This window comes from Neofelis nebulosa, chromosome 2 (genome assembly GCF_028018385.1).
Source record: "Neofelis nebulosa isolate mNeoNeb1 chromosome 2, mNeoNeb1.pri, whole genome shotgun sequence".
NCBI lineage: Eukaryota > Metazoa > Chordata > Mammalia > Carnivora > Felidae > Neofelis > Neofelis nebulosa.
In genome coordinates, this window is record NC_080783.1 from 7,304,185 (window position 1) to 7,329,068 (window position 24,884).

General features: G+C 40.0%; 1 protein-coding gene across 6 annotated transcripts in view; it reads right to left on the reverse strand.

The window, feature by feature from the left end:
* Positions 1–24,884, reverse strand: part of GIGYF2 (GRB10 interacting GYF protein 2) — a 148,782-nt gene that overhangs the window by 122,363 nt on the left and 1,535 nt on the right. For 5 of the 6 annotated variants that reach the window (XM_058701027.1, XM_058701018.1, XM_058701011.1 and 2 more), the window contains exon 2: positions 20,979–21,044. The gene's annotated coding sequence lies outside the window, so the exon portion shown is untranslated. Of the gene's footprint in view, positions 1–20,978; positions 21,045–22,908; positions 22,980–24,884 lie in introns of those variants that run through there. The other variant, XM_058701000.1, reaches the window with a different exon arrangement.

The window sequence follows — 24,884 nt, forward strand, 5'->3', positions numbered from 1 at the left end:
AGTCAAGATGGGGATGAGAAAACAGATTTGGAAGTAAATCTACACAACTGCAACCAAAATTGAATGAAACTATCCCAAAGCAGAAATCAAACAGGAACAAGCTCAAGGGACAAGAACAAAGCCCAGCAAACACCATGCAGGAGGATACTGGCAGGAAGAGAAAGACTGCGCAGTTAAAAATCTCTAACACTAACCTTTCACCCTATCATGGACCCTCACTTTCTCCACATTCACTGTATCTATAACAGAAAGGAGAAAGAGCCAGGATCTTTGGGGAAGATTACTCATTTGTTCAATAAGGCTAAAAACTAAAATGAAGATTGGTAAAATAGTGCCCATATCATAGAAGACTTTGTATTTTATATCCCAAGGGCAATGAAAGGCTATAAAAAGATCAGGGCAAGAAAATGTCTAGAATGAAATCTGCACTTCAGGAAGATCATTCAAGATGCCAGGAGGAGAATGAATTAGCAAGAGCTAACGTAAGGATGCCTGGGTGGCTCAGTTGGTTGGGCATCTGGCTCTTGGTTTTGGCTCAGATCATTATCTCATGAGATCAAGCCCTGCACCCGGCTCTGCACTGGCAGCATGGAGTCTGCTTGGGATTCTCTCCCCACCCCCCCCACCCCCAATTCTCTGCCTCTCTAAAAAAAAAAAAAAAGCTAAAAGGTAAGGAGAGGTGTTAGAAATTCAGCAGATATTGTGGAAGCCAGACCTATATACCTATAGAGAAAGAGATAATGATAATAAATAATAACTACATTCACAGACATAAAAGAGGTCACCAACATATTAAATGTTTAAGGCAGGTTACAGAGCACAGAGAATCATTACATTCAACACATTTTAAAATATATTCTTAGTGAGTATACATAAATATGCCCCACGTTATTAATATTTACTTCTGAATGGTAGAATTATGGATAATCCTTTTCCTATTAAGTTTCTAACTTATGTATACAACAAAGATAGTACAGGCACAATTTTTTTTAATGGAAAAACTCAAAAGTTTCAAACACTGAAGTCAAAAAAGGTAAAGATTGAAAAGTCTTCACTGGCTTCCACAATGAAGTCACTAGTGACCTGAAAAGCAGTTATAGAAATGTGAGGGGGATACCTGACTGGCTCAGTTGGTAGAGCATGTGACTCTTGATATCAAGGTCATGAGTTTGAGCCCCACACTGGGGGTAGGGTTTATATACATACACACCAGAAAATAGTATCTGCAAGCGGTGTATAAATTATTGCACAGAGACAACAGAAGCAAACCAGGTTGAATGGTCACCCTAGTCAAGGAACAGAACAGGCCATAAATGGAAGAAGATAAAATGGTAAAATCCCTGATTCTGCCTACCAACGACCGACATACCTACAACCATACAGGGAAATGTTCTGGTAACCTCAGAGGGCTAAAGAGAAGGTAAAATTATCAGGGCACAATAGACTTCAGTTACCTTAATAATGCCAAAAAACATCCTATGAACAATTTAACATATGAAAAGGTTTAACACACAAAAATTATAGAGACCCCAGTAATAGTTCTTGAAATAGAACCAGGAGACTGGGTCAACAGTAAAAGAAACTCCATGGTTATGAAGATGACACAACAAAAGGATGAATAAACAGAGGGATCCTCATTCATCTCATGACCAAGGATGACAGTAACACACAGCACAGTGGAGAATTCTGGGAACGAGTCCTGGTCCGAGTCCTGGTCCTAGCATCTCTGAAATATAAAAGCACCCAAATCTTGCAGGAAGGATTCAGAAAAGGACATAAAATGGATATAATGCCATAAAGTGCTTCTTATGGAATATGTGCAAAATACTGTTAGTTCAGAGACCACCCTACAAGCCTATCTTTCTCGTGCCGAAAGCAACTATGACAGCACAGATAGATGGTAAGGCTCTAGCGGTTTCTCTCCTTTGGCTACTCCAATTCTGAGATAAGGAACTCAGACATCGGCCTACCCTCAAATTTTCAGAGCTGACTTAAAAACAGCTGATAAAACACTCCTATATAACCAAAATTTCAGACCTTGCCCATTAATCAAAATTCCTTACAAGTGAATTCAAGTAATATATTCCTTCTAATACTAGGAAATCGGTCTTGTTTGATAAACTGCAATCTATATTTGACAATGAATGCAAAATAATCTGGCCTTTTTGTCAACATCCTAAAAACTCTGTGCTAGCGTCACTTGCGTGGCTCAGTAGGTTAAACATCCAACTCCAGCTCAGGTCATGATCTCGTGGTTTGTGAGTTTGAGCCCCGTGTGGAGCTCTGTACGTACTGACAGCTCAGAACCTGGAGCCTGCTTCAGTTTCTGTGTCTCCCTCTCTCTCTGCCCCTCCTCCACTCACACACTCACTCACTCTCTCTCTCTCTCTCAAAAATAAACACTAAACGAAAATTAAAAAACAAAAAAACAAAAAACACTCTGTGCTAAATTAGCCCCCACTGGCAATTATCTTATCTCTGATTACTAGTATAAATATTTTCTCTATGTATTTTTTTGTTTTCCTGGGTTCCTTACCTCCTCTTTGGGACCGCATCAATCACTCTGTGGGCATGTGACTGCATGTTCAAGAGAGGAGAGAGAAGAAATCAACCCAGCTCTATATTATCATTGGATGTGCAACAAAGAAAAGGGAGACCCTGGTCCCTCAGCTCTAAGTCTACCATTTTCTCACAACCTGGCACAATGTCAAGAAGCCAGACGACTTCTGGGCATAGTCACTGTCAACATGAAGGAGCTGCAGATCTATGTAAATAAGTTCTAACTAGAGAAACACAGCAAGGAGAAGCAAAAGCAGAATCAGAATCCGGCACAGCAGCGGAGAGTTCAACTGATACTGCTTCCAGAAGTCTTGACAGACCAATTAGTTACAGCTACTAATAATTCAAAACGTATACTCCTTTAAAACCTCCTGAATTTTTCTTATAAGTATCATCTGCTGATGCAAACCTCCATCTCCTGGATATGTAAAAGTTACCCAGAAAAAACTATGGCAAATCTGGAATGAACTCCAGCCAGTACTACAGATAGTCTGACAAAGACTAACAGGATGAACACCAAGGAACTGAATCTGCCCCCACACTTCTTTAATACCATTTTCCCAAGAGTAGAAAAAAGAGCTACTCTTCTAGCACTCCTCACGTACACAGTCCCAAATAAATGATTAGTTCTGTCCCCATTCCAACAGCAAGCTATTTTTACCTTAGCCAGATGTGGATTAAGATAACACAAGATTAATAACTCCATTAGTGCAAATTAGTTCAACCACTTCAAAAATAGTTGGGCAATATCTATCAAATCTAAATATATGCCTACCCCATGATCCCATAATCCACTGCTAGACATATATGCAAGGGAAATTTCTACCAAAAGACAAAGACAAGATATTCAAAGTAGCTTTATTCATAATTACCAAAAACTGACATTTGGCTACTGTGTTCATCACCACAAACAGATGAATGGTTAAACAAACTGTAGTGGAGCTTCAAGGAGAGGGTGGTATGCCAGACAGAGCACTGAAGCTCTTCCCCTCCTCACAGCTCCCTTGCCCTATGCATCTCTTCCCTCTGGCTATGTTACTAAGAAAGGTAACATCATTAATAATGAGACAAACAGGGGCACCTGGGTGGCTCAGTCAGTTAAGCGTCCAACTCTTGATTCCAGCTCAGGCCAAGATCTCAGTCAGTCCTGAGATCAAGCCCTGCGTCAGGCTCCAGGCTGGGCATGGAACCTGCTTAAGATTATCTCTCTCTCGGGGCGCCTGGGTGGCGCAGTCGGTTAAGCGTCCGACTTCAGCCAGGTCACGATCTCGCGGTCCGTGAGTTCGAGCCCCGCGTCAGGCTCTGGGCTGATGGCTCGGAGCCTGGAGCCTGTTTCCGATTCTGTGTCTCCCTCTCTCTCTGCCCCTCCCCCGTTCATGCTCTGTCTCTCCCTGTCCCAAAAATAAATAAAAAACGTTGAAAAAAAAAATTTTTAAAAAAAAAAGATTATCTCTCTCTCTCTCTCCCTCCCCTGCTCTGGGGCACATACATGCTCTGCCTCTCTCTCTCTCTCTCTCTCTCTCTCTCTCTCTCTCTCTCTCTCTCTGGGGCACATACATGCTCTGCCTCTCTCTCTCTCTCTCTCTCTCTCAAAAATAATGAGACAAACAAACAGACACCATGTGCCTCCTGATGTGTTGCACTGAGAAGGACACAGCATTATTTATGTTTACATTCCTGACAATAATGCATAAACTGAAACTAATCTTGAAAAAACATCAGATTGGGGCGCCTGGGTGGCGCAGTCGGTTAAGCGTCCGACTTCAGCCAGGTCACGATCTCACGGTCTGTGAGTTCGAGCCCCGCGTCAGGCTCTGGGCTGATGGCTCAGAGCCTGGAGCCTGTTTCCGATTCTGTGTCTCCCTCTCTCTCTGTCCCTCCCCCGTTCATGCTCTGTCTCTCTCTGTCCCAAAAAATAAAATAAACGTTGAAAAAAAAAAAATTTAAAAAAAAAAAAAAAAAAAAAAAAGAAAAAACATCAGATCTACCTGAACTGATAGACATAAGACCAATCAACTGTAGTCTCCAAAAATACCAATGTCATAAGACACCAAAAAAAAAAAAAAAAAAAAACAACAGCTGAAGATTCATCCCAGATTAAGGGAGACTTAGAGATATAAAGACCAGGTGCCTGTATGATTCTTAATTTCATCCTAAACCAGCTATAAGAGATATTAAAGAGGAGCACCTGGGTGGCTCAACTGGTTAAGCATGGACTCTTGATACCAGTTCAGGCCATGATCTCACAGTTCGTGAGTTAGAGCCCCTCATCAGGCTCTGTGCTGATGGTATGAAGCCTGCTTGGGATTCTGTCTCTCCTTCTCTGTCCCTCCCCTACTTGTGAGTGCACACAAGCTCGCTCTCTCCCAAAACAAGTGAACTTTTAAAAAAAAGAGAGACATGGGGCGCCTGGGTGGCTCAGTCGGTTAAGCGTCCGACTACAGCTCAGGTCACGATCTCGCAGTCTGTGAGTTCGAGCCCCGCGTCGGGCTCTGGGCTGATGGCTCAGAGCCTGGAGCCTGTTTCCGATTCTGTGTCTCCCTCTCTCTCTGCCCCTCCCCTGTTCAAGCTCTGTCTCTCTCTGTCCCAAAAATAAATAAACGTTAAAAAAAATTTAAAAAAAAAAATAAATAAAAATAAAAAAAATAAAAAAATAAAAAAAAAAAAGAGAGACATTAAAGAGACAACTGTAATAATCTGAATAGAAGTTAGCACCATAGGTAGGTAGCACCATATCAACGTTAATTATGACTGAAATTTTTACTGTGATTATGTAGGAGAATGCTCGTATTCTTAGAAAATAACACTGAAGGGGTGCTGCTGGCTCAGTCAGTGCAGCATGGGACTCTTGATGTCAGGGTCATGAATTCAAACCCTATGATGGATACAGAGCTTACTTAAAAAACAACAATAATAATAGTAACAATAATAATAAATTAGGCGCACCTGAGTGACTCAGTCTGTTAAGCATCGGACTTTAGCTCAGGTCACAATCTCACAGTTCGTGAGTTGGAGTCCCAGATCGGGCTCTCTGCTGTCAGTACTGAGCCTGCTTCAGATTCTATGTCTCCCTCTCTCTCTGCCCCTCTCCCGCTCACACTCTCTCTCTAAAACCTAAACATTTTAAAAATAATAAGTTTATTTAAAAAAAAAATATTGGAATGTTTATGGGAAAAGGAGCATGAGGTCTGTATCAAACTCTCAAATGAAATGGAAAACTTTTTTTTTAATGTTTATTTATTTATTTATTTTGAAAGAGTATACAAGCAGGAAAGGGGCAAAAAAAGAGGGAGAGAGAGAATCCCAAGCAGCCTCTGCTCTGTCAGCGAAGAGCTGACACCAGGCACAAACTCATGAACCATGAGATCATGGCCCTGAGATGATGACTGGAGCCAAAATCAAGAGTCAGACGCTTAACTGACTGAGCCACCCAGGTGCCCCTGGAATGGAAAAAACATATATAAAATGCTATATGTTACAAATTATGTGAAGAATTATATACATACGTACATGCACATACAAGAAAGAAAAAGAGAAAGAAATGAATAAAATAAATACAGAAAATGTTAAAAACTAGTGACAACAAACTACATGAAGGGCATACTAAAAAATCTTAGTAATTTTTGGCAACTTTTCTGTAAGTTTGAAATTATTTCAAAATAAGTTAAATTGTAGTATATTCCTACAATGAAACATTCATCAATAAAAAAGAAAAGAACCCATTACTGATACAACAAAGAACCCAGCTACCAAAGAATATATACTGTGTGACTCCTTTGAAAAGAAGTTCAATAAGTAATCAAAAGGGGACAGATGTCAGAAATGTGCTCATCAGGAAAGTAGAACTCGTGAGGAGGAAGGAGAAGCAGCCTTCTGGGGAGCTAGAAATGTTCACTATTGTGATCTAACCGGTGATTACGTAAGTATATAGTATGTAAAACTTCTTCCAACTATACACTTCAGATCTGTGCACCTATTTACTATATTTTATACCTCAATAATAAAAAACGTTGAAATAGGGGGCACCTGGCTGGCTCAGTCAGTGGAACACGTAACTCTTGATGTCAGGGTTGTGAGTTTGAGCCCCATGTTGGCTGTAGACGTTACTTAAAAATAAAAGGTAAATAAATAAGTAAATAAATAAATAAGGTTAAAATAAACCGTAAGATAGTTTCACTAAAAAAAAAGTCCAATTAAAAATATTTTAGGGGCACCTGATGGCTCAGTTGGTTGAACGTCCAAATTTTGATCTTAGCTCAGGTCATGATCTCATGGTTCCTTATATTTGAGCTCAGCATTGGGCTCTGCACTAACAGCGTGAAGTCGCTTGGGATTCTGTCTCTCCCTCTGTCTGCCCCTTCCACGCTTGCTCTCTCTCTCTCAAAATAAATAAACTTTAAAATATATATATTTTTTAGTGGACATGAAGCTCAGCTATTTTATTTTTTTAAATAAGCTCTATGCCCAACATGGGGCTTGAACTCACAACCCCATAATCAAGAGTTGCGTGCTCTACCAACTGAGCCAGCCAGGCACCCTTAAGATGGCTTTTTTTTTTTTTTTTTTTTTTTTTAAGTAATTTCCACACCCAACGTGGGACTCTTTAACAACCCTGAGAGATCAGGAGTTGGATGTTCTAACAACTAAGCCACCCAGGAACCCCAAAGCAAAGCTATTTTAGATACAAATCATCTGGGGCGCCTGGGTGGTTTAGTCAGTTAAGTGTTCAAAACTCTTGATTTTGACTCAGGTCATGATCTCACGATTGTGAGATGGAGCCGCATGTCAGGCTCTGTACAGACAGTGTGGAGCCTACTTGGGATTCTCTCTCTCTGCCCCACCCCCGTGCTCACTCTCTCTCTCTCAAATAAATTAAACATTTAAAAAATAAATAAAGGCCAATCTTCGGATAACAAATACTAAATTTATTCCCTACTTAAACTTTTGATTAAAAAAACTTATACCGCTATACTGATATAATAATCTACACATCTATTATTTGCTTAAGACCAAAAACAAGTCTACATTAAAATGAAGCAAAACTAGGAGCACCTGCCTCAGTCAGTAGAGCATGCAACTCTTGATCTCGGGTCATCACTTTGAGCCCCATGTTGGGGGCAAAGATTACTTTAAAAGTTTAAAAAATGGGGCGCCTGGGTGGCTCAGTCGGTTGGGCGGCCGACTTCGGCTCAGGTCATGATCTCGCTGTCCATGAGTTCGAGCCCCGCGTCGGGCTCTGTGCTGACAGCTCAGAGCCTGGAGCCCGTTTCGGATTCTGTGTCTCCCTCTCTCTCTGACCCTCCCCCGTTCATGCTCTGTCTCTCTCTGTCTCAAAAATAAATAAACGTTAAAAAAAAAAAAAATTAAAAAAAAAAGTTTAAAAAATAAAATAAAATAAGGCAAGACTCAACCACTAAGCTAAAATATGTAAGTCTCAGAATGCATATTTTCCCCAAACTTCAGAAAAAAGCTAAAGCTAAGTAAAACAATGAAAAGGAAACATGAGGAGAGAACCACATACACCACATCACTTATCTTCATAAAAGACAGGAAGCAATCTTATGAAAGCAGCACATTCACACAACATAATATAGGTACAATGAGGTTTGCACACAAGAGTATAATTACTCATATGTCATTAAAAGACAAAAAGAACACAGAAATGAAGAAAAATTAGTGAGATGAGATTAAGGATTTTATCCCTATTTTCCTAATTTACAATAATCTTCAATTACTTTTATGACAAAATATATTTTAATTCTCACAGGAAGTGTTTGCCTGGTTTCTATGAAATATTTTCCCAACCCCAACATAAATGTCATAGAAAGTTAATATTCTCTTGAACATTAACTCAGTTTAAAAAATAATTTTAAGAGGGTGCCTGGCTGGCTCAGTCAGTAGAGTGTGACTCTTGATCTTGGGATTGTGAGTTCAAGGCTTACATTGGATACAGAGATTACTAAAACACACACACACACACACACACACACACACACACACACACACACACATTTTAAGGTAAAAAAATAAAAGGAAACTCTTCTCTCAACTATTAGAGCAGAAAACACTATTCCCTTTGCACCCATCTGATCTTCAGTTTTAAGCAGGCAAACATTTTTTTTAAGGTTTTAAGTAATCTCTACACCCAACATGGGGCTCAAACTTACAACCCTGAGATCAAGAGTCCCATGCTCTACTGACTGAGCCAGCCAGCACCCCGAAACAAGCAAATGTTTTTGAATAATTTTGAAAACATGATCTATTAACACATTTACTGAGGACAAAACTTCATAAAGCAAAATTAGGCTTCAATTATTTACTTTATTACTAAACAGTTAATCCTAGGAAAAGGAACAAAGAACTTTTTTCCCAGAAAATTACCAAAGATCAAAAGAATTATGCACATCTATCTGGACCAAGTATTATATATGAAACCTTGCAAAATACTGTTTATTTCCATGTTAATTACCCTTTTGTGGCATATCTTTAAAAAAATTATAGATGCTTTGCTGACTTTTCTCCTCATCCTAAAAGAAATTTCAATCCCTAATTTACAGTGTCATGATAAGCACTGTAAACCAGCACAATCTGAATCACTACCCACGCCATAAAAGGTCAGCTTTATTCCTAACAGCCCCAAAGCAAAAACAACCCAAATGTTCAAAGTTGAATGGATAAACAAATACTGTAATAGTCATACCCAATATTCTCAGCACTAAAAAAACTAATGACTGATACCTGCAGCAACATGAATGAATGAAATCAGACACTGAACTGAGCCAAAGAAGCCAGACCAAAAAAGAAAATATACTGAATAATTCCATTTATGCAAAACCCTAGAAGAGGCAAAATTAATCTATAGTCACAGAAACTAATTCAGTGGGGGAGGAAAAATGACTGCAAAATGTAGGAGGAAACTTCTACAGGTGATGAAAATGTTACACATTTTGATTGTGATGATGGTTATACAAGTACATACATTTGTCAAAACACATCAAAATGTACATTTAATATGGGTATACTTAATACCTTCATTTTATTCTATGTAAATTATACTTCAAAAAAAAGGTGAATTTTAAAAAGACTGAGCTGGGGCGCCTGGGTGGCGCAGTCGGTTAAGCGTCCGACTTCAGCCAGGTCACGATCTCGCGGTCCGTGAGTTCGAGCCCCGCGTCAGGCTCTGGGCTGATGGCTCAGAGCCTGGAGCCTGTTTCCGATTCTGTGTCTCCCTCTCTCTCTGCCCCTCCCCCGTTCATGCTCTGTCTCTCTCTGTCCCAAAAATAAACGTTGAAAAAAATAAATAAATAAATAAAAATAAAAAGACTGAGCTTACTAAAAATAGACTGGCTCCCTCAAAGAGCAATGCATTCCAAGACGAACATTTTATATTCCTTTTATATTAAATAATCTCTCTTTATACATTTTTTTAAAGTTTTTATTTTTAGGGGCACCTGGGTGACTCTGTCAGTTGAGTGTCTAACTTCAGCTCAGGTCATGATCTCACAGCTCATGAGTTCGAGCCCCACATCAGGCTCTGTGCTGACAGCTCGGAGCCTGAAGCCTGCTTCGGATTCTGTGTCTCTCTCTCTACCCCATCCCTGCTTATGCTCTGTCTCTCTCTGTCTCAAAAATAAATAAACGTTAAAAAAAAAAAAAAAAAAAGAAAAGAAAAGAAAAAACATTTTATTTTTAAGTAATCTCTACACCTAACGTGGGGCTTGAACTCACAACCCTGAGATTAAGAGTTACATGCTCCACCAACTGAGCCAGCCAGGCACCCGTAAGTCATCTTTCTTTAAATCTATTAAAATAAATGTTAGGGGTGCCTGGCTGCTTCAGTCAGTAGAACATGCAACTTTTGATCTCAGGGTTGTGAGTTCAAGCCCCATGTTGCATGTAGAGATTACTTAAAAATAAATCTTAAAAAAAAAAAATGTTAAAGTTTTAGATAAAACCAAGGAACACTGTCTAAAACTGTTCTTATATAACAGTACCCATTAGCCACACGTGGCTGTATCAAGTTAAATTAAGTAAAAATCAACTAAAATTTAATTTAGGTCCTCAACGGGGAAAGAGTAACTTTACAGTGGACAAACCTGACAAGGAATCAAAGTCAACCATATATCAAGTATATCTAGGTTAGCATTAACAATGATAAAGCACACTGATAGTGTATGTGCTCTTAATATAATCTGATAAAAATGGCAATTTACCTCTGAGGTCTTCCTCCCCAAAACCCTTAACCCCACTCTAATCGTGAGAAAAACATCTGATTAATCCCAACAGAGAGGCATTCTACAAAAACACTTAGCCAGTAACTCCTCAAAATTGCCAAGACTGTTAAAAACAGGGAAGTCTGAGGGGCGCCTAGGTGGCTCAGTCGGTTGAGCGTCAGACTTCGGCTCAGGTCATGATCTCTCGGTCCATGAGTTCAAGCCCCGCGTCGGGCTCTGTGCTGACCGCTCAGAGCCTGGAGCCTGGTTCAGATTCTGTGTCTCCCCCTCTCTCTGACCCTCCCCTATTCATGCTCTGTCTCTCTCTGTCTCAAAAATAAATAAACGTTAAAAAAAAAAAATTAAAACAAAAAAACAAAAAAAAAAAACAGGGAAGTCTGAGAAACTATCACAGCCAAGAGGACCCTATAAGATATGTGACCAAATGTGGTATCCTAGATGGATCCTGGAACAGAAAAACTAAGGATATCTGAATAAACTATGGACTTTAGCTAATAATGATGTATCAGGATTGGTTTATTAATTATAACAAATACATCACAGCAAGGGGCATCTGGGTGGCCGAGTCAGTTGAGCATCAGACTTCAGCTCAGGTCATTATTTCTTGGTTCATGAGTTCAAGCAGCTTGCTGCTGTCAACACAAGAGCAGCTTCAGATCCTCTGTCCCCCCTGTCTGCCCCTCCCCCACTTGTGCTCTATCAAAAATAAACATTAGGGGCGCCTGGGTGGCTCAGTCAGTTGGGTGTCCACCTTCAGCTCAGGTCATGATCCCACAGTTCGTGAGTTCAAGCCCCCAGTCGGGTTCTGTGCTGACAGCTCAGAGCCCAGAGTCTGCTTCAGACTCTGTGTCTCCCTCTCTCTATGCCCCTCCCTGCCTCCCTACCCCCCCCCCCACAAAAAACAAACAAACATTAAATATATATACCACAGTAACATAAAACATTAATAATAGGGGAAACTGGGTGTGGTATATATGGGAGATCTCTGTACCATCTTCTGTTTCTCTGTAAATCTAAAACTGTTCTTAAAAATGAAGACTACTATATGGGCACCTGGGGGACTCAGCCGGTTGGGAATCCAACTTCAGCTCAGGTCAAGATCTTGCGGCTAGTGAGTTGGAGCCCCACATCGATCTCTGTGCTGACAGCTCAGAGCCTCAAACCTGCTTAGGATTCTGTGTCTCCCTCTCTCTCTTCCCCTCCCCTGCTCGTGCTCTGTCTCCATCTCTGTCTCTGTCTCTCTCTCTCAAAAATGAACAAGAAAAAAATAAACTTTTTTTTTAAAATAAATAAATAAGGGAATCTGAAGGGCACCTGGGTGGCTCAGTTGGTTAAGCATCAGATTCTCGCTTTCAGCTTAGGTCATGACCTCACAGTTCACAGGAGTGAGCCCTGTATCAGGCTCTGTGCTGACAGCATGGAGACTGCTTGGGATTCTCTCTCCCTCTCTGCCCCTCCCCAACTTACAAGCGCACTCGAGTGCTCTCTTTCAAAATAAACTTTAAAAAAGTCTTAAAAAGAGAAGGCTATTTTATCACTAATCACAACTTAAGAACCAATGCTCTCTCTCCCTCAAAATAAACTTTTAAAAAAAGTTTTAAGGGGCGCCTGGGTGGCACAGTCGGTTAAGCGTCCGACTTCAGCCAGGTCACGATCTCGCGGTCGGTGGGTTCGAGCCCCGCGTCGGGCTCTGGGCTGATGGCTCAGAGCCTGGAGCCTGTTTCCGATTCTGTGTCTCCCTCTCTCTCTGCCCCTTCCCCGTTCATGCTCTGTCTCTCTCTGTCCCAAAAATAAATTAAAAAAAGTCTTAAAAGCAGAAGGCTACTTTATAACCATAACGTATGAACAAATCTTTATCTACCCAGCACTAAAAACCCTCAATGAAATCTAAAAGACCTCAATGTTTATTTCAATTTCTATTTCAAATCATTACTTATTTTTTAATGCTTTAAAAAACAAACAACAGGGGCGCCTGGGTGGCGCAGTCGGTTAAGCGTCCGACTTCAGCCAGGTCACGATCTCGCGGCCCGTGAGTTCGAGCCCCGCGTCGGGCTCTGGGCTGATGGCTCGGAGCCTGGAGCCTGTTTCCGATTCTGTGTCTCCCTCTCTCTCTGCCCCTCCCCCGTTCATGCTCTGTCTCTCTCTGTCCCAAAAATAAATTAAAAACGTTGAAAAAAAAATTTTTTTTAAAAAAACAAACAACAAAAAAACTACATATCATATGTGAATAGAACATTGAAAACTGTTCCACTCCCCATAGTAGCAATTCTCAAAGTAACATCTTCTGAAATTCTTTCAAGGTAGCCATGATGTCAAAACTATTATTACAGTAACACTAAGATATTACACTTTTCAGTATTGGCGCTGCACTAATCATGCAGTGAAAGAGTAACCAATACACAGACCTGGGTATTTAGCAGACATCTTTTCAAAAATGATCGAAGTGTGGGGGATCTGGGGGGGCTCAGTTAAGCATCTGATTCTGGATTTCAGCTTGAGTCACGATCTCACGGTTCATGAGTTCAAGCCCTACATCAGGCTCCATGCTGACAGTGTGGAGCCTGCTTGAGATTCTTTCCTTCTCTCTCTCTCCTCCCCCTTCAGTCTGCCCCTCCCCCGCTCCTGCTGATAAACTTTAAAAGAAAAATGAACAAAGGACAAGAACCATATGATCCTCTCAAAAGATGCAGAGAAAGCATTTGACAAAATACAGCATCCTTTCTTGATAAAAACCCTCAAGAAAGTAGGGATAGAAGGAGCATACCTCAAGATCATAAAAGCCATATATGAACGACCCAATGCTAGTATCATCCTCAATGGGGAGAAACTGAGAGCTTTCCCCCTAAGGTCAGATACGAGACAGGGATGTCCACTCTCACCACTGTTATTCAACACAGTATTGGAAGTCTTAGCCTCTGCAATCAGACAACACAAAGAAATAAAAGGCATCCAAATCGACCAGGAGGAGGTCAAACTTTCACTCTTCGCAGATGACATGATACTCTATATGGAAAACCTTAAAGATTCCACCAAAAAACTGCTAGAACTGCTCCATGAATTCAGCCAAGTTGCAGGATGTAAAATCAATGCCCAGAAATCAGTTGAATTCATATACACCAGCAATGAAGCGACAGAAAGAGAAATCGAGGAATCCCATTTACAGTTGCACAAAAAACCATAAAATACCTAGGAATAAATCTAACCAAAGAGGTGAAACTATACACCTGTATATACATACAGTGAAAACTATAGAAAGCTTATGAAAGAAATTGAAGACACAAAAAAAATGGAAAATGCTCCTGGATAGGAAGAACAAATACTGTTAAAATGTCGATACTCGGGGCGCCTGGGTGGCTCAGTCGGTTAAGCGTCCGACTTCAGCTCGGGTCACAATCTCGCGGTCCGTGAGTTCGAGCCCCACATCGGGCTCTGGGCTGATGGCTCAGAGCCTAGAGCCTGCTTCCGATTCTGTGTCTCCCTCTCTCTCTGTCCCTTCCCCATTCATGCTCTGTCTCTCTCTGTCTCAAGAATAAACAAACGTTAAAAAAAAAATTTTGGGGGGGGCGCCTGGGTGGCTCAGTCGGTTGAGCATCCAACTTCGGCTCGGGTCATGATCTGAGTCTGTGAGTTCGAGCCCCGCATCGGGCTCTGTGCTGACAGCTCAGAGCCTGGAGCCTATTTCGGATTCTGTGTCTCCCTCTCTCTCTGACCCTCCCCCATTCATGCTCTGTCTCTCTCTGTCTCAAAAATAAATAAACGTTAATAAAAAAAAAAAAATTTTTTTTTAAAAATGTCGATACTACCCAAAGCAATCTACATATTCAATGCAATCCCTATCAAAGTAACACCAGCATTCTTCACAGAACTAGAAGAAATAATCCTAACAAAAAAATGAACAAAATGACACTATCACTTCAAAAACAAAAAAATTGGCAGTATTTGTGGCCAATAATAAAATTTGAACTTTCAAGCAAAATTCGAATTTTGGAAAACTTCTATTTGCCATGTGTTTGCTGGGTTTTCCAGTACTTCAGACTTTCCCAATTCTTCAAGGCTTTCCTGATGAGTACTAACATTAATAAATGCAATTTTTTAAGTTTAATTTTATTTATTTTGAGAGAGATCGAGAGCAAGCTAGGGAGGGGGGGAGAGAGAGAGAGGGACAGAATACTAAGCAGGACCCCACTGTCAACACAGAGAACAACACAGAGCTAGAGCAGAGCCAGAACTCACACACCATGCCATCATGACCTGAGCCAAAATCTAGAGTTAAACGCTTAATCGACAAAGCCACACAAGAACCCCTGAATGCAAGTTTTTGGTACTATGTCATTTAAGGTAGCCATTTAAGGTACAAGACAGACCAATGGATTTTAATGTTACAGAATATAAAAAGTGCACTGACATAATTCAGATTTCATATTGCAACTAACCTTTAAAAACTACTACTTGGGGTGCCTGGTTGGCTCAGTCAGTTAAGCGTCTGACTCCGGCTCAGGTCATGATCTCACAGTTCATGGGTTCGAGCCCCACGTAGAGCTCTGTGCTGACAGCTCAGACAGAGTCTAGAGCCTGCTTCAGATTTTGTGTTTTCCTCTCTCTCTGCCCCTCCCTCACTCATGCTCGTACTCTCTCTCTCAAAAACAAACATTAAAAAAAAGATTAAAAATAAGATAAAATAAAAAATAAAAACTACTACTTGTCGGGCACCTGGGTGGCTCAGTCAATTAAGCTAAGTCGATTAAGTCGAACCAGCTCCTGGTTCATGAGTTCGAGTCCCAGGTCAGGCTGTGCCCTGCCAGCCTGGAGCCTGCTTCAGATTCTGTCTCCCTCTCTTCTCTGCCCCTCCCCCAAGCACGTGCTGTCTGTCTCTCTCTCTCTCTCTCTCTCTCTCTCTCTCTCTCTCTCTCTCAAAGATAAACATTAAAGAAAAATTATAGGGGTGCCTGGGTGGCTCAATCAGTTAAGTGTCCGACTCTTAGTTTCAGCTCAGGTCATGATCTCATGGTTTAATGGGTTTAAATCCCACGTCAGCTCTGCGCTGACAGTGCAGAGCCTGTTCTCTCTCTCCCTCTCTCTCTCTCTGCCTCTCCCCCACTCACGATGTCTCTGTCTCTCCCCAAAAAATGAATAAATTTTTAAAAAATTTAAAAAGCTACTACTTGTTGAATTTTGGTGTACTATACCAAAGAATAATCTGCAATTATCTGAAAAAACTCTTAAAATATTGCTCCCTTTTCCAACTACATACATATCTCTGTGAGGGTTAATTTCCTTCATATACTTCAACCAAAGTAATAAAGAGCAACTGACTGAACACAGAAGCAGATATGTGAATCCAGCTGCCTTCCACAAAGCAAGACATAAAAAGCAATTTGCAAAAAGATAAAACACTGTCACTCTTCTCACAAATTTTTTTGAAATGTTTTAGAAAATGGGTATTCTTCATTAAAAATATATTCATGTTAATATATAATGAGACTTATTTTTAAACTAATAAATCATTTTAAATTTCTCAGTATAATACAGACACATAGAACTAAGAGGCCTAAAAGTTCTTTGGGGGTCCTCTAACTTTTAAAGAATAAAGGAGTCCTGAGGCACCTGGCTGACTCAGTCAGAAGAACACATCTGACTCCTGATCTCAGGGCTGTGAGTTCAAGGCCCATGATGGGTGTAAAGATTACAAAAAAATAAATAAATGAACTTTAAAAAAAAAAAAAAAAAAAAAAAAGGATAAAGGAGTCCTAAGATCAAAAAGTTGAGAAGTGTTGGGGCATCTGGATGGCTCAGTTGGTTGAGCATCCAACTCTCATTTCAGCTCAGGTTATAATCCCACAGGTCATAGAATTGAGCCCCACATAGGGCTCTGTGCTGACAGCAGAAGGCCTGCTTGGGATTCTCTCTCTCTCTCCCTCCCTCCCTCTCTCTCTCTCTCTCTCTCTCTCTCTCTCTCAAAATAAACAAACATTAAAAAAATTTTTTTTTTTTTAGTTGAGATGTGTCTATCTCAGAGAAAAAGGGAAAAATGACAAACAAAAGGAATACATAAATTAACTTACAACAAACATACGTAGCCTGGAAAGCTAATCAAAAGGCATAAAACATCATTGACAACAAGAACACCAAGATCCAAAATGTGACACTTAAGTATCTAGGTCTTAAAAATGTATCTTTTCCAAGGACAGAGAGTCTTCTCACATTTTGAAATTTACTTATATGATTTTTAATGTTTATTTTTGAAAGAGAAAGAGAGAGAGAGAGAGAGAGAGAAGAGAGAGAAAAGGTGAGTCGGGGAGGGGCAAAGAGAGAGGGAGACACACAATCCAAACCAAGCTCAGGCTCCAAGCTGTCAGCACAGAGCCCGAAGCAGGGCCTGAACTCAGGAAAGGCAAGATCAAGACCTGAGCCAAAGTCAGACGCTTAACCAACTGAGCCAACCAGGCACCCCTACTTATATGATTTTTTGGTTGCCTCTGCCATTAGGCTATAAACCCTATGAAGATAGTTCCTTATGTGTTTTGCTCACCACTGTGTCTAGCCCAGCACTCGGCACAAAGCAGCTATTCAAGTATTGCTGGACTGAGAACAAAACAACACTTGCTAACAGAACTCAATGATGTCTCATTCAAATTATAAAGATGAAATTTTACAATCAAAATTTACCTATTTACATTGTAATAACAATCATAAAAGCTACCATTTACTGAAGTCCCATTTACTGTGCACCAGGCATTACACTGGCATTTTATTTTTTTTTAATGTTTATTTATTTTTGAGACAGAGAGAGACAGAGCATGAACAGGGGAGGGGCAGAGAGAGAGGGAGACACAGAATCTGAAACGGGTTCCAGGCTCTGAGCTGTCAGCACAGAGCCCAACGCGGGGCTCGAACTCACGGACTGTGAGATCATGACCTGAGCCGAAGTCGGTCGCTTGACCGACTGAGCCACCCAGGCGCCCCATGGCATTTTAGATTGTTAATTCCCACAACCACGATGGGATATACTTTACAGGTGAAGGAAATAAGGCTACCAGCAGTTAACTTTTTATCTCAAGTTACATGTAATTAAGTAACAGAAAATTAAACCCACATTTCTCTGCTTTAAAAGGCCACAAACTTTTCACTACACAATGATACAATGCTCTACAATGCTCGATACTCCTTGGTTACCCTTTTCTTTCTTCTCCATTCCCTTGCAGTTTTCAGAGGAATTCATTTTGTGGAAGTCACTTTTTCTCCTTTTCCCAATCTTCCACTCTGCTCCACTATCCTTTAACTTCTACTCCTCTGCATCACTCAGTTAAGCAATATACTAAGCTCTCAGGGTAGGGAAGAGAATAGACTCAGGATCCAAACACACTAAGAAGAAATTTCTCCTAACACACTACAAAGAAATTTCATTAACAATGGTGGAAGCAGTATAAAAGGCTAAAGAGTGTCAGATTCCAAAACATAAACTAAGGCTCTCTGACACTGATCTTGCAGGATGGCTTCACATCCAGCCCTTCAACTGGCCATGGCTTGAGCAATATCACCTCAATTCTCAAGGACCTAACCACGAGAGCCCCTCGATATGGCCATGTCTTCAAGGCCTGAGTCATGATTTACCAATTAGAAAGTACCAAGCCAGTACCTCTGCCAATTCCTGCCAGGATCTGCAACCAAAGAACCAATACTGAAGAGACCAGAGTTCCCAAGACTTCCTCCAGGCCCAGGACAATTTGAATAAAAGGAGCTTTGTTCCCATAGAACATACTGGCCACAATATCACTGTAAGAAGAAATGCTATTACTGTCATTCTCCCCACTGTTTCTGAACAATATGTAAACATTTCTATTTTCCTCCCTTTTGGTAAAGAAGAACAAAATTAGGAATCAATGAACTATTCTAGGAAAAATCACAAGGCCATAAACATTACGTCATTTGATAATCTCACCACAAGCCAATGTTTTCCAGAAAGGGAACCCCAGAGCCTGTGAAGTTTTACACAGACTATGTGGAAATCTTTTTAAAACCTCACAAAGCCTTAACTCAGTAAGCCTGAATATACCTCACCTCAAAATTCAGATTAAAGAGAACATACAATATGAGAGAGGGCTATTCTACCTTAAAAATGAATTCAGCTAAGGGGTGTCTGGGTGGCTCAACTGATTGAGTGGCCAACTTCAGCAACAGGTCATGATCTCACAGTCTGTGGCTTCGAGCCCCGCATCAGGCTCCATGCTGACAGCTCAGACCCTGGAGTTGCTTCAGATTCTGTGTCTGCCTCTCTCTCTGTCCCTCCCCTGCTCACACTCTGTCTCTGTCTCTCTTTCTCTCTCTCAAAAATGAATAAACATTAAAAAAAAAATTTTTTTAATAAATTCAGCTAAGAAAAAAAAAAAAGAATTCAGCTGCAATCTGCTAAAGTAAACCTTGTCTGAAAAAAAGCATCAGAGGAAGTCACATCTGTGGCCTGTCATTGAATACATCACTCTACAACAGATGACTTTTATTAGTAATCCCTAGGCTCTGCATTAAAAATCTTGGTATACAAGGGGCACCAGGCTGGCTCAGTCAGTAGAGCATGTGACTCTTGATCTTGGGGTTCTAAGTTCAAGCCCCATGTTGGATGTAGAGATTACGTAAAAATAAAATCTTTAAAAAAATAATCTCAATATACTAAGAATATTTAAGCAATAAAAAATTACTTAAGTAATCAGATATCACCAAATACATACAAGCTATAAACAAAAATAAACAGGGCTTCAAAATGTTCCATTAAAAATGTTTTTCTTCAGTATTACCTAATAATTCTAAAATACAAGACGTTAATACAAAAGTTTATATATACTGTCTAACTGATCCCTTCCCAACAGTGAAAATTCCTGCTACCACTCAAATAATGTGAATATATGTTCACATGTAGAAGTTCCACCCTTCATATTCTCCATGGCTTCCTAATACTCAAGTGTTGCTTAACACTGTAAAAAGTACCCAGAAATTAAAACTTACAAAAGTAATCAATGAAAAATAAATAACCAATGATTTTTCCACAAACCAAGTCTCTCATTTGCTAACCTTTACCACAGACATTCCTCTGAACCTTCTAAACCAAGAACTTTTGTTAAAACGCCACGGAGGGGGGCCGACCTGGTGGCTCAGTCGGTTATGTGTCTGACTCTTGATTTTGGCTCAGGTCATGACAAGCTCCACTGTCAGCAAGGAATCTACTTGGGATTTTCTCTCTGCCTCTCCCCCATGCACATGCCCGTACGCTCTCTCTCAAAATAAACAAACAAACAAACAAAAACAAAAAACACTGCACTATGAAGTTCAAACAAGGATGCTTGGTGAAACCTACCGGGCCTCACTGACCAGTAGATAAACCTATATTTTAATTCTTCAGGACATATAAACTGAAACTGCCAAGCTACCTATAAGAAATTTTTCTATGAAAGGAAAATGTTCAGAAGCTTCTGCAGGTTTCTGCCTAGAAGAGCCAACACTACACCTTCTCTGAGACCTGCCCCCACTCTTAAAGTGGAATCTTTCAATTATGTTTGCACTTCTAGACTACAGTCCTATGGCCCTACTAATTAGACCAATAATGGAGAACTGGACAAACTTCAACCAATCAAATTTCCCCTCCCAGGAATTTAAAATGTAGACAATGAGCTAGTAACAGTTGCAGTGGCACTAGAATTTAAGTTCATATGTGGCACCAGGAATGAAAGTGGTGATTTTCTTCCATGTGTTTTTAAAGCAGGAAAGGCCAGACTGTGAAAAGACAACTAAAGCAGGATAAAAAGAGACAAGAGAGGACACTGACAGCCAGCAGGGAGGGAAGTGCTATCTGTACTGCCTTAGGGTTCGTGTCCTTCATGAAAGCCAACTGCCCCCAGGCTCTTTAAGTATCTCCCTGCTTCTGCTCCCAAAGAATTCCTCTTCCTATTTCACACCATCAGAAAATCATGACAACAGTTTAAGACACAAATTCACAATAGGAACAGTGTAGAAAGGGTATGATTATTCTTGTGGTTCATAAGGAATCTGAGCAGTAGCTAAGAAGTTGTTTCTATCACTATCTATAACTTCAGGAGGGGGGAAAAAAAAAAAAAGGCAAAAAAACCCTGAAACCTTTAAAGCAAAAATCATCTGTTTGCCTAAGTCCTCAGCTCTGTGCTTCCCTTCAACACTCACCTGTTCAAAAGTTCTGCTGGTTCACAGCAGGAGGTGCAAGCAGACTTTGTTCAGGTCCTTTTAACACTGTAAATAACAAAAGTATTAAAGTAATTGACCCAACAATCAATCTCTTAGGAAACTTTTAAAAACATAATCTCTTATAATGAATAGTTTTACAGGAAATGGTTGCAAACCTGGTTAAAATACTAGAATCATCTTGGGATTCTCTCCCTGTCTCTTAAAAACTAGCTTAGAAACTAACTTCCATTTTCCTAACATTTAAAGAGTTTCTCAGTAGCTCTGGAGGGGGACTAAAAAAAAATACATATATTTAACAGAAGTTCTAAGTGATTCTGATAAAGACAAATGAGCACCAATACAGGGTTTAGGAAAGTGATTACTTGGGGCTTTCATTCAAACTACATTGCAGGGATGTGATACCAATTTTTAAACGTATCTGATAGAAAAATGACAGCTAGGGGCGCCTGGGTGGCGCAGTCGGTTAAGCGTCCGACTTCAGCCAGGTCACGATCTCGCGGTCCGTGAGTTCGAGCCCCGCGTCAGGCTCTGGGCTGATGGCTCGGAGCCTGGAGCCTGTTTCCGATTCTGTGTCTCCCTCTCTCTCTGCCCCTCCCCCGTTCATGCTTTGTCTCTCTCTGTCCCAAAAATAAAAAATAAAAAACGTTGAAAAAAAAAAATTTAAAAAAAAAAAAAAGAAAAAAAAAAAAGAAAAATGACAGCCACCAACACAGCAATACAGTATGTATCCTATGCAAATAATCAGTGAGCCCAAGAAATAGAACCACTGCCAAAATGCCCAAGGAGCAAAACTCCAGGTGTGCTTTCAGTTGCAAAATCACAACCTGCATTTAATGCTCTAATGAGACAGCATCTTAAAATCCACAGGATGGTGACATCTCAACTGACTAGGAGTAGACTGAATGAAACACAACAGCTTCAAGTGGTTTCTTAGCTAAAATCAAATAATGCTTTGAATGCTGTTATGTGTCAAAAAAACAATAATTGCAAATTAAAGTTGATTTTATTAACATCAAGAAAGTAACTTGGGAAAGCGACTTCTGCCTTTTGACCTTAATTTTGCAAAAACATAGCCGTGTTATTTTAATACCCAAAAGGTCATTCAACTTTATGCACTGCAGTCTAGTTTAGTTTTATAAGGGCATGCAAAACGAAAAGAGGGGACAGCTAGGTAATAAAGTCTTCTCTGGGCCTAACTCAAAAAAACAAGCTCTAAAGTATCTCTTATTGCAAGTATAATTAAGTTCAAGTCCTCTGTAGTTAATGAAACTCTGCAGTTAACAAGAAAATATAAAATCGTATACTTTAATTACTTGAAGTAGGTAGGTACATAATACTTTGAAAATATTTTTATAAAACTAATTGTAACCACTTAAGGGAGTATTCTTTCGTTTTTCAAACCTCCCCCTATTCCTCCCCCTCAACTTCACACAAAATTATGGGCAATTCGGGGCGCCTGGCTGGCTCAGTCAGTACAATTTGATCTCAGGGTTGTGAGTTCAAGCCCCACATTAGGTGTAGAGCTTACTTAAAAAAAAAAAAATTTTTTTTTAAATTACCAGCAATTCAACAAAAGTATCATTTTGCATTCCCATATAATTAATCTACTGTATTTCTCAGTCATCTGAGAGCATAACAAACAAAACAAAAAAAAGCCAATTGGGTTAAGAAATACTAGGATTCCAACTATCAGTAAGCCTTCCTATGGAGTAAAAATCTACTTATATATTTAAAAATATGTAACTTTTCAGGGCATTAAAAATGAATGGAAATCCTAGAACTTTATTACCATAAAAATCCTAGCAGAGGGTGAATAGGGAAAAAAGGCTTGGGTTCAGAGTTTTACAATGATGACCAAATGATGTTAAGGCAATTCAAATTGCTGAAGGAAAATGGACATTTAACTTGCCTCTAAGATACCCGGATTAACACCAACAGAGGCTTGTAGATTCAACCTAATGAGACTGGTCCCACTACAATCTATAAGAAATAGAATAAAACAGAAAGTACTGAAAATTTAATCAGCAGGGGATAATGGAGAACTGCAAATGAAGTCAGTCTTTGAAAATGGCACAAATCAAAGATCCTTGAGAATGGCAAGGGTAAAAGGGTCAGCAATAATCTTTTCACCCAAAAGGTTCTCCCAGACAGCAATCTCTATCAGTAGTGTCATCTCCCAGTGTGAAAGTCAACAAAAAGAGAACAGACATACGGAGTATTAAAATGCAGAGTCATGAGAACAAATGAGATGATATGACATCAAAGACATAATATGAAAATGTCATTTCAAAAATTCAACAAAAGAACAAGAGGGGAAAAATTCGTTAAAACACCACCTCATCACTATCACTGCTATGTCTCCTTTTAGCCAAGGAGCTCCACTCATAACCTGAAGTTGTAAATTCCTCTCTTCTCATGAGCTTCAGGCAAGCTATGACAAATTATTTTTCATATATGCAACTCAACTCACCAGCAAAGGCACTTCAAAACCAAAATATTAAATTCCTCAGGTGAATTAAATGCAAGAAGACATTTATGAAAGCTCAGTAATAAGCATATGGAGATAAGCTAGAAGGAAATCAGAAAAAAAATTTTTTTCCAAAGAAAAAAGCCTATGAAGTATCAAATCAATTGGTGAACTTGTCAGCTAGTCTGAAAGGCAAAAGGGGAAAAATAAAACACTCAGCACAAAAAGTTCTACACATGTAAAATGCTATAAAAGACATACAAACAAACTAGCGGAAGAGACCCTGAGGAATCTAAAAGTAGGATGGACAGAACAGAGATAATTAAGAATTCTTCTTACCAATCAGATTAAGAATAACATAAATTAATATGCTGATTCTACCATTCTCCCAGGTTATATTTCTTAATGATGTGTCTAAACCTCACAGGAAATTAATTTCCCTACATTTTCAAATATCCGTAAGTGTTCCAAAGATCCCCTCCCTCGAAAGCAATTCCAGATCTTTTAGGCAGTCTATCATCCATCTCATTTAAACACTTTTAAGAAAGATTTTTCAAGACAATTTCCTGAAATATGTTACATGAGCATCCTGGATTTTTCCAAACTCGGGTGGGGCGTGTGTCATACACAGAGGGAAGGGGGTCTGGGCATACTGGCCCCAATTTCCAGAATCTGGTCTCCCCTTGCAATAGTCATAAGAGATGTGGAAAAAATTTCTAAGTCACTGAATAACCCCTCTTGGCACCAATGAGCAGGGTACACATTTTCCACTAGCCTCCGTCTTCTTGGGTCCCTCTGGCTAAACTAGCCTCCATACTTTTCCCAACACCTGACCTGCACCCACTTCAGCTTTTGCCTCGGTATCCCTGCCCTGGCTCGCCTAGCCTGGAGCATTCCTTCTCCAGACAGCTACAGGAATTGCTCCACCTACGTCAGGTCCTTCCTCAAACATGAGCTTCTCCGTGCAGCCTTCTCAGGGCACACAATTTATTTTTTATTTATTTATTTTTTTTCAATATATGAAATTTATTGTCAAATCGGTTTCCATACAACACCCAGTTCAGGGCACACAATTTAAAATTAACCCCTAAATCTCGGTCATCCGATTTCTGCCTCATTTTTTTTTCCCCGCATCATGTACCACAACACGATGTATTTTACCTGAGTTTTTATTTGTGTGTCTAGAAATGAGCTCCCCAGAGAAAGGATTTTTGGTCTGTTTTGGCCCCAGCACCAAACAGTGCAGTAGAGTCTCAATCTTTGTCAAATGAATGAATGCGTGAATGAAGGAAGGGAAGCACGTAGTCCCTTCCTCCTTCTCAGTCGCAAAATTCTGAAATGCTTCATCAAGTACAGAAAAGGTGTAGAGCCCTTTCTTTGCCAATAAATCAGTGCCATTACCAGGGTTTTCCTTGGTG